The sequence below is a fragment of the Arachis ipaensis genome, chromosome B07 (assembly GCF_000816755.2).
Source record: "Arachis ipaensis cultivar K30076 chromosome B07, Araip1.1, whole genome shotgun sequence".
NCBI lineage: Eukaryota > Viridiplantae > Streptophyta > Magnoliopsida > Fabales > Fabaceae > Arachis > Arachis ipaensis.
The window spans coordinates 23,602,421-23,612,335 of record NC_029791.2 but is presented as its reverse complement, the minus strand read 5'-3'; the positions used below and the strand labels follow the sequence as shown (position 1 = coordinate 23,612,335).

Genomic DNA, 9,915 nt, shown 5'->3' with positions numbered 1-9,915 from the left:
TTGAAATTTTGTGCTGGTACAAACTGTGTCATAAAAGCTTGCATAGTAGAGGTGAGACCATTCAGACTGGCATTAATACTATTCATGATGTTGGTCTCCATGGTCTGTTGTCTTTTCTCAAAAGATTGTAGTAGATCTTCATTAGAAGATAACGAAGAATGAGTAAATTGAGAGGTCTGCTGCTGATTGTTCTGTGGTCCTTGGTTCTGCCTCAGGTGAGGTGCTCTGTAAGGTTGATTTTGCTGCCTGTTGTTGTTATTGTTCCACCTCTGATTTCCCTGATTATCTCTGCCTCCTCTGTTATTATTGTCCCTCCAATTCTGGTTTGAATTGTCCTGCCATCCATGGTTATTATTTCCACTTTGATTGTACCCTTGGTTGGGGCGGTCATAGAAGTTGTGAGTGGATGCCACCATGTTGTCTTCTTGTTGGAGTTGCGGGCATTCATCGGTGTAATGGCTATAATCAGTACAGATTCCACAAATTCTTTGTGGGACTAGTTGTTGGTTTTGCTATGGTGGTGGAGGTTGAGCTTGCTGAGCTTGTTGATTCAACTGCATTTGCTTCAGCAAGTTGGTCATTTCACAGATGCTTTGAGTTAGAGCAGCAGTCTCTCTGCTAGAAGATACTTCTGCAACAGCTTTTGAACAGCCTTGCTTTTGTCTGTGGTTCCTAGTGGATTCAGCTAAATCACTGATCAATTGCCAAGCTTCATCAGTGGTCTTGTACTTCTTCATAGACCCATTGCTGGCACTTTCCAGTGTGGTCTTATCTTGGGGCCTCATACCCTATGTAATATAGCTGAGTATCACGATCTTGTCAATCATGTGGTGGGGGCATGCTTCCAGAAAATTATTGAAGCGCTCCCAGTATTCAAAGAGAGTCTCATTGTCATCCTGAACAATTGTAGAGATATCCTTCCTCAGTTTATCAGTAACTTCATATGGAAAGAATTTCTCCAGAAACTCCTTTCTGAGTGTATCCCAGTTGGATACATTTGCTAGAGGTTGAGTGTAGTACCACTCTCTTACTTTTCCCTCAAGAGAAAACGGAAAAGCTTTCAGCAGAATTGAAGTTTCATCAGTGCCATCACGCCTGACAGTAGAACAGGCTGCCTGGAAATCTCTCAAGTGCCTGATAGGCTCTTGAGCAGGTAGGCCATGAAACTTGGGCATCAAATTTAGCAATGCGGGCTTTATTTCAAAATCTGTAGCTACCGCTGGATGATGCGCTTGAAACGGTTGCATTGTAAAATCAGGGGCTCCTTCCTCCTGGATGGTAACTCTCCTAGCTGCCATGTTTTCTGCGCGTAAAACAACCGAATCAATAGAAGAGGGGCTGGTTTCTTCCTCAGATTCACTTTCAGATCCGCCCTCAGAGCGGACTAACCAACGCTGTTCTCGCCTTATTCGTGAAATTGTCCTTTCAATTTCAGGATCGAATATTAGCAAGCGCGGATCAGGAAGTGAACGCGTCATTTGACGGAAGAAACATGCAGCTCATAGTAGCAAAACAAAATAAAATGAAAATAAATAAATTCTAATTAATAAAATTAGCACTCTATTGCAACTCCCCGACAACGGCGCCAAAAATTGATGAGACGCAGAAGCTGGTGAATTAAAAAATTATAAAAAATGGTTACGTTGCAAGTATAGTTCTTAACTCACCAAAAATCTGCCTATCAATTTAGAAATATATCACAGAGAGTTAAATTAAAAATTACTGGGAGTTTAAGTCCCAGGTCGTCTCCCAACGAGTTGCAGAAAAGTGTGCTATCTTATTAATCAGATGTTCAAAGAAGTTGAGTTGGACTCACGCATTGTAAATAAAGAATCCATAGCACATGAAAGGGAATTAAAAGAAGACATAATTGTTGGAATTGAAATTGAATTAAAAGGAAATAATCCTTGCATTAAATAATCATAGAAGTATCTGAATGACAAAATTGGACAAAGCAAAGAACATGGAAGAATGAAACCAAGTTAAGAAAACAAACTAGAATGACGAAGTCTTGATGAGGAAATAACTCTTCTCAATGTTCCAATGCTAAGACCAATTGAAAATTAAAATTCTAAAACCTAGAGATAAAAACCTAAGAGAGTAAAAACTAGATCTCCAACTGTCTCTGAATGAATGTGTTATTTGTTTCTGCATGTTCTCTGACTCTAGTCTGCTGTTCCGGGCCGAAATCTGGGCCGAAATAGGGTCCAAAATCGCCCCTAACAAATTCTGCAGATTATGCAGATCGCAAATGTCACGCGATCGCGTCATCCATGCGGACACGTCATTCGCGTTTTTCCTCGCCACGCGTTCGCGTCGTCCACGCTACCGCGTCGCTGCGATTTGCTCTCCTTCGCGCGGTCGCGTGAGCCATGTGATCGCGTCACTTCTCGCTGGTTATCTCCTCAAAATTCTTGTGTTTCTTCCATTTTTGCTAGCTTCCTTTCCAATCTCCAACTCATTCATGCCCTATAAAGTCTGAAACACTTAACACACAGATCACGGCATCGAATGGAATAGAGGAGAATTAAAAATAAATAATTAAAGTCTCTAGGAAGCAGTTTTCAAACATGTAATAAATTCAGGAAGGAAATCTAAATGCATGCTAATTTAATGAATAAGTGGGTAAGGATCATGATAAAACCACACAATTAAACACAATATAAATCATAAAATAGTGGTTCATCATATTACTCTTCTCTTTATATCTCTTTACTCTGTTCTGGTTTCTCTTTTCTCTGTATCTCTTTACTCTGTTCTCTGTATCTCTTTTCTCTTCTCTGATTACTCTTTTCATCTGTATCTATATTACTCTTTTTCTCTTTATCTCTTTACTTTACTCTGGTTACTCTATTTTCTGTATTTCTCTACTCTACTCTTATTTCTCTGCTTAACGTATGTATTTAAAGCTTATCTAAATTTCGGTATGAATAGTAAGCCTGTCCCAAGTATAGGTTCATTAAGTCTATACTGAAATAGTTTAACTTTTCATATTATACCTAATCCTAGTCACAACTCAAGTACTAACTAAGTTGCCCTAGTTCGTTCACTAGTCTCTGTCTGTTTTTCTGTCGTTAAAATTTTACAGACTTTTTCTTTAGTTTTTATCTTTTCTTTAACTTTTTATCTTTTATTTATCTTTGCCTCACTAACATGTTATTACCACTCCCTAAGTTTTTTATGAAGGTAATTATGAGATTTTGCACTTAAAGTTGTCTTTCTAAAGCTTTTACAGAAAACTGCCTTTTTCACATTATTTTATTATTTTTATTAAAATATACATGATTTCAACACAAATTGAACCCCAATTTAGGGCCTAGGGTTTCATTTTCCAGCAGCCACAAGAACACACATTCATAGCTTGAATTTCATCAAATTTCATCAAAATTTCACCAAATTTTCACCAAGAATCAATCATATATGCAACCAATTTTTAGCACAGCCAAATCATACAACATTCACACAACTCAAACACAAATATTCAAGATTAATTTCGTGACACCCTTCCTTGATTTGTTGCTCCAAATCCGGTTACTCTTTGAAGTGTTCTTAAAGCACTTTTTCCCCCTAAAACACATCAAGAACAACTTTAAAACACTAAACCATCAACTAAAAGAACTTCAGAAGCATCTTAGAAAAGTTATCCTCACCTTAAACGTGCAGGAAATCAAAGATCTTTGGCCCACAAGTCAAGCTAAGCAAGAGATCTAAGGAAGAACATCAAGAAAACACTTGTTTAAGCATGTTTCCTTGAAAACCGAATTGAAAGGGGAAAGGAACAGCCATCTCACCTTATTTCCATCCTTGATAAGTTACATGGTTATGTAGAGGAAGAAGAGAGGATCATTTTGGTGAAATCGGAGTTTTGATTTGAGTTTTAGTTCAGAAGAAATCAAGCTTTGAAGATTAAGTGTTCATGAAAGTTTCTCTCTTTTCTCTCTTGTTATTTTCGGCCACAATGATGAAACGAGACAGCTTTGGAGGTCTTGGGGGTGTAAGGTGAGTTGTGATTAGTTGGCTTGGAGGTGGATTAAAATAATATTAAAATATCTCTGGTGTACAACTACTAAAACTAGGTGCATCGGAACACTCGTAAAAACATCTCTAAAGATTATTTTCTGAGCTACTGGCATAAATGACACTAGTAACATATTTATTATGAGAATAGAACATGTATAATGAGGCCTTAACATTGCTAAATTCATCAGAGAGTGCTGGTGCTAAGCTGGACCAGTAAACCGTAAACCCAGTTAAACCGATTTTCTGTTTTTAACAAAAATAGACCAGGTAACCTTATAATATCATTAAAGCATTTTCTAATACTAATATAATGATAATATTATACTATTATCTCTCTCCTCTCATGAATCAAGTTCGGTTCGTCAAACAGAGACTATTTATGAAAATCAGAATCAAAACTGCCAACCGATACGGTTCAAAAACTAGGTTCTTCGCGATTGCATTATCGAGCTTGCCTTAGAGGAGGTTCTAGCTTAAGGATGACATAATGATAATGAGGATTAAGATGCTTGATGATATAACAGAGATGTTCCCTTTACTGATCTTCCGGAGAAATCCGTACTTTCAGAAAAGATCTCATGTACTCGAAAATCAGGGTTGTTACAGATACAACCTAAAGAACAAGGCTTCCAGAGTAGTCAGCAATACCACCCATGACATCTAACCATCCAGGAGCTCTTGTCACATATATTTCTTCTTGTCATAATGATTCAACATCAAAAATTGAAAGAAGGAATAACAAAAAAGACAGGTATTTGAATTTAACAAATTCTGTAGTGTAATATCACAAAAATAAAATAAATAAAAAATGGAAATGGTCAAGACCTCCCAGTTGAACAGAGAAGCTGCAGCCCTACTCTCCCACCTTTTGGGGTTCGCATGTAATTCAGTTAAGCTATGTAAGAAAGCCACAGTATCTAGAAAACCTTGAACATTTCCGTGCAGAATCTCAAAGTCATCTATTACACTGAAGAAAGAATACAAGGAAATAAAGAGGCAATTATCTTGTCTCTTCATATGCAAGAAAATTGGAGTCTATTTCTTTTAAAGAAAACATTTGCAATTTATTTACAAAAATATTGCTTTTGTTTTGGTTTTGTTTCCTGTTTTCAAGACTTAATAAAGAAACCTTGAGAACAGTATTTTTTTCAATAGACAAGAACCACTTTTGTATTAAAAGTGACAAGAAGAAATTAAAACAAGAACTTGAAGTAAAATGAAACTTACTATTCAACCAAAGCACTTTCAAAATCTGCTGGCCGATCTGATGGTCGTCGGCCAAGTTGGCTTTCAGCATTTACATACCATTCTGGGATTGCAATGTCTCGGCCAGGGGCCCTTTGCAGTTAATACCCAAGAACAATAGCATCATGTAATCTTCTTGCCCCACTAAGATGCACATTTATTAAGTCAACATTGAATTCTCCTTACCATGTTCAGTCTTTTCTCCAAATCTTCATGAAACTAGAGGCTTATTGAGAACTAAAACCGTAATTAATAGGTATCATTAGTCCTTTACCTTATCTGATGCATAATTTTTTCCAAATGCAGTCTCCTGTAGGATGTGGACAGCCATCTACATTTGAAATTTTTATTGAAAGATGACACGTGAAGGAGCAACAATAAAAGAATTTATTAAAATAATCTAGATTTATGATCTGCTTAGTTAAGTTATTTCATGTATGATGACCTCAGAAGGCATGTCCAATGGATCATCATAAGAAATTTTGATTTGGATTATGTCAGATACCTATATGGATCCCACCTACAAGATCCTCCAAGTGCACCAGGTACAATCCATGAGTTAATTATTTACACATACTTTCTGTAACAGCCCAGACCACCCGCTAGCACGATATTATCCGCTTTGGCACACAAGGCCTCACGGTTTTACCTTTAACGATAGGGATGATAGCCGAAGCCCCCCACACTCACTCGTCAAAACGCGTCATGCTAGGGAGAGGTATCCACACCCTTATAAGGCATGCTTCATTCCCCTCTCCAACTAATGTGGGATCAATCCATTAAGTTTCATCATTTTTCATTAAATAGCCACTCTGGTTTATTCCGGAAACTATATTGGGGGGAATTCTTAAAGTTTACATGATAGTTAACAAATAAAGCATTATGAAAGCACCTGCGCAAAATGATATTGTCGAAAGAGTCGATTAATTCAAGAATAAGATGATACCTCAGCACCATTAATGCCTCCTTCATAACAGGGGTTCAAACTTACTGCATGTTCAAGATAAGGTCTCAGTGACCAGTGAGTAAATCCCTGCTAATCATTTCAAAATCTAAGAAAACCTAGCCTAGGAAAAACCTTTGATAAGGTGGAAGCTTTAGCATATTCATACAAGTAGCTGACGTTGGTAATCGGTCAAGAGCTTCCTCCGATGCAGTACCAGCAGCCCTACAAGAACAGCAGGCATTAGACAATTCCACTTGGCCTCATTAATTACTCTTCTAACACAAAATAAATTGTGGTTAGAGAAAACAATTTTGGATCATATTTTCATTATTTTACAAAATTAATGTTACGGATAGATCATAGATATCAGAAATTCAGAATATAATTTCTATAGTATTATTTACCTTTGTATGCAAAACAAAGGTTCAAGATATCGAAAACCCAGCAATGGTCCACGAGAGCAACCTGTCACAAACCTATAGAAAGGTTAAGTTTGTTATCCATGCTGAACTTAGTAATAAAAAAGGGCTATTAAATCATATATCTATGTTTATCTTACTTCAGAAATTTCTTTCTGTTTTCCAATGAAAAGCCTTTGAGAATCTCCTAAAACATCTCAATCAGATAATGATCCTATCAGAAGAACTCACTTGTTAGAAAAGTGCCTACTTCAAAGGTCAATGTGACGTGTGTGTGTTTGGCCACCGATACCTTCTTTCAGTCTTTCTTTTTCCCCACTATTGATTAATATCATGGATTTGACCCTAGTTCTTATGTATATCTAATGATAAGAAGCCAGAAAGACTTCAAAAAAAAAAGTCTCAAACTAATTTTTTAGCATGACTATAATATCATTTGAGTGTTTCTGCTAAGGATTTACTGAATAAAACCACATAGGCGCCAAAGAGCTTACACTGTGATAGCCTCCTGCATAGTTGGTATGCTGCCGCAGATCATCAACATCCAAGCTCTCCAGTGAACCTGATATCAAAAGCTGTGGAAAACAATAATCTCAAGCAAGTTAGGTAAAATATCACAAAACAACAAACATTCATTTTATTTTCAATCTTTTTTTAAATTAACTTGACTGTCAAAGCAATGAAAATGGCACCATCTAGTTTTATCAAATAGACAAATATCAACACAATGTTAGAGCAAGTATTGAAAACAAAGATTGTTATGGAAAAAAGAGAACCACAAGCTTTCAAAAGTGGACAGGCTTATAACACAACCTGAAGTTCATGTTCATTAAACATGTCAATCCAATCCTTCTGAATAAGTTGTTGAAATCCCCTCAAGAAATGCGAACTTTGTTGACGTATCTGAAAGCGTAGTTATTTTTATTATACAATGGAAAAAGGAATTGATTTTGCAATACAAGATGCAATTCGAGTTACTTCACCTGAAAATTCAAGCGATGATTTGCTACAAGATGAATAAAAGTAATGACATTGTCATTAGTAACACGCAGATTCCTTCCCCTCGGGAGCAGTTCCTCCTCTGTTTGCTCACCATATTCATTGTTTACTATCACAAAGTATAATTAACTAGTGTGTAATAAAGGAGACTTAACAGTTTAGCTAATTTGGAATCTAATTAGTTAGATTATTATTCATTTAGCACATGTGAGTTAGGATTACAACTTAATCAGTTAGGAAGTTAGCTTAGGTGTATGCAACTTGCATGCTTCTAGTTGTAGCTTGTACAGATTGTGATTCATCCCTTAATTTCATTTCTCATTTTCTGACCCTCACTTTTCCGTAAGTTCTCTTCTCTCTTTCGCTCTCATCTCACAAACTCTGCACCAGAACAAAGTTTCCATACCTTATACCTTGCTTCTGTTCTAGATATTTCAGGACTCATGCTGCCCTTAGTTTGCATGACAACCAATAAATCTGTTGCATAAAGGTTGGTACTGCAAGTTACAAATTAAAAAGGAGAATAATACAAGAATAAAGTGTGCGTGTATACAAAATCAAGTGATTAATGGCCATGCTTTGACCAACCAACATACTTTTCTTACACTCATATACCAACCATTGCCAAACGTGTCATTCCAAATCAATATCCCGTTTTCTGAGGCTTTTCATTAAACATCTTACATGCATCATTCAAAATGCTTTGATTAAATAAAACATTTATCACAGCAACCAAATAAATCACAAAATCAAAGGCAAATGCTAGTTTAATCCCAAATCGGAAATGAAATCAAGCAACAATTAAACTAACACGGCATGAAAATTATATTGTAATAACAGAATTTCATTGTATCAAAAACTGGAAGAAAATATAGTAGAAAATTCAAATACTCACCATCGATGTTGGGTTTGAATAGAAGAAAAAGTCACTGAAGGAGGATTAAGGTTTGTACTCGTAAAAGAGGGGAAAAGAAGGGACAGTACGGGGAACAACTATGATTGACGATGACGAGAGTGATGGAAGTCTCAAAGGTGTTGATGATGGCAGAATGCGGTGGATGAAGGCACTGAGGAGAAACGTTTGGAGTGTGAATGGAGAGGAAGATGACTGTGAAGCTCGTTTGGAGTGTAGAGCTCAAGAGGGTAGAGGTAGAGTTAGGTTTAACTCAATATTTCTGACAGAATATTTTAAATTACAGACAGATTTTTTGTCTATAATAATTTAATAAAATGAAACATTTTTGTTTATTTAATTCCAGAGGGATTTTCCGTTGGTAACTATTTTCCACGAAAAAATTAATTTTTCCGACAGAATTATCGACGGATTCTCTTTTCCATCTGTAATTTATGCTAATTCATTTTTTGTTTCCGACGAAAAATCCCTCGCAAATTCTGTCTGTATTTTCGTGGGATAAAATCTGTCAGAAATATCCGTCCGTAATAACTAGCTTTCTAGTAGTGAGAATTGGAAGCAGATGCAGAAGAAGAAGCAGATGCAGATGCCGAAGCAAAACCACCGGCACCCCCCGTGCCTCTTCCCCTTCCGTCACCGCCTCACGCTTTGTCCTTTCTCCTTCCTCATGCATCTCCCTCTCTTCGCTATTCTGCTTCCCGGACGGCAGCTCGTGGGCAAATTGGCAGTGACGGCTCAGCAGCGTGGTCTCCCTCCAAGGCCCGATGATGACACGACGACAGCGACGAGCCCTAGCAGCGCCGGCGCATCTCCTTTCCCTCTTCTCTTCTCCCCTGTCGCAGCCCCTCTCTCCTTTCTTCTTTCTTTCTTTCTTTCTTTCTTTCTTTCTTTCTTTTGGCGGTAGGGTAAATGGTGATTCCTATTTTTCATTGAAATTGAAGAAAGAATTAAGAAGGTTACAATTTTTAATATCCTTAATTTATGCCTTTGAGTTATCTATTTGATTATTTGCTTGCTGTATATTCTCCCTTTGTTAACATTTTAATAGATGTGGGAAAAAATTTTAAGACTGAAATATTACTGCAGGAACATAATATCATCTTGATATCAAATCACCAGACTGAAGCAGATCCTGCTGTTATTGCATTGCTAATTGAAAAAAAGGCCCCACATCTTGCTGAAAACATCTCTTTTTTTTTAATTTTATAATTTTTATTTATTAGAATAGGGGTAATTTAGTAATAAATTAAAAATTTTTTTAAAAAGACGATTTTAATATAAAATAAAATATTAAGGATGATTCTAAATAAAAAATTACATTGGAGACGGTTTCGATTCTGACCCTAAACGTTAGGGACCAAACAATACTTACC

General features: G+C 36.6%; 3 long non-coding RNA genes across 4 annotated transcripts in view; 1 reads left to right on the top strand and 2 right to left on the bottom strand.

Moving 5' to 3' along the window:
- Positions 1 to 6,687, top strand: part of LOC110264918 — an 18,104-nt gene extending 11,417 nt beyond the window's left edge. The window contains exon 5 of the long non-coding RNA XR_002351270.1: positions 6,575 to 6,687. This is a non-coding gene — a long non-coding RNA (uncharacterized LOC110264918). The remainder of the gene's footprint in view (positions 1 to 6,574) is intronic.
- On the bottom strand, positions 6,349 to 6,812 carry LOC107608396. 2 transcript variants are annotated; one of them, XR_001612846.2, is made up of 3 exons: positions 6,771 to 6,812; positions 6,616 to 6,687; positions 6,349 to 6,433 (listed from the first exon to the last, which is right to left on the bottom strand). It is a non-coding gene; the product is annotated as an uncharacterized LOC107608396 (long non-coding RNA). The 2 variants fall into 2 exon arrangements; XR_002351269.1 differs by lacking the exon at positions 6,771 to 6,812 and having other exon boundaries at positions 6,616 to 6,703.
- Positions 6,916 to 7,761, bottom strand: LOC107608397. Its single transcript, XR_001612847.2, has 3 exons — positions 7,614 to 7,761; positions 7,444 to 7,533; positions 6,916 to 7,205 (listed from the first exon to the last, which is right to left on the bottom strand). It is a non-coding gene; the product is annotated as an uncharacterized LOC107608397 (long non-coding RNA).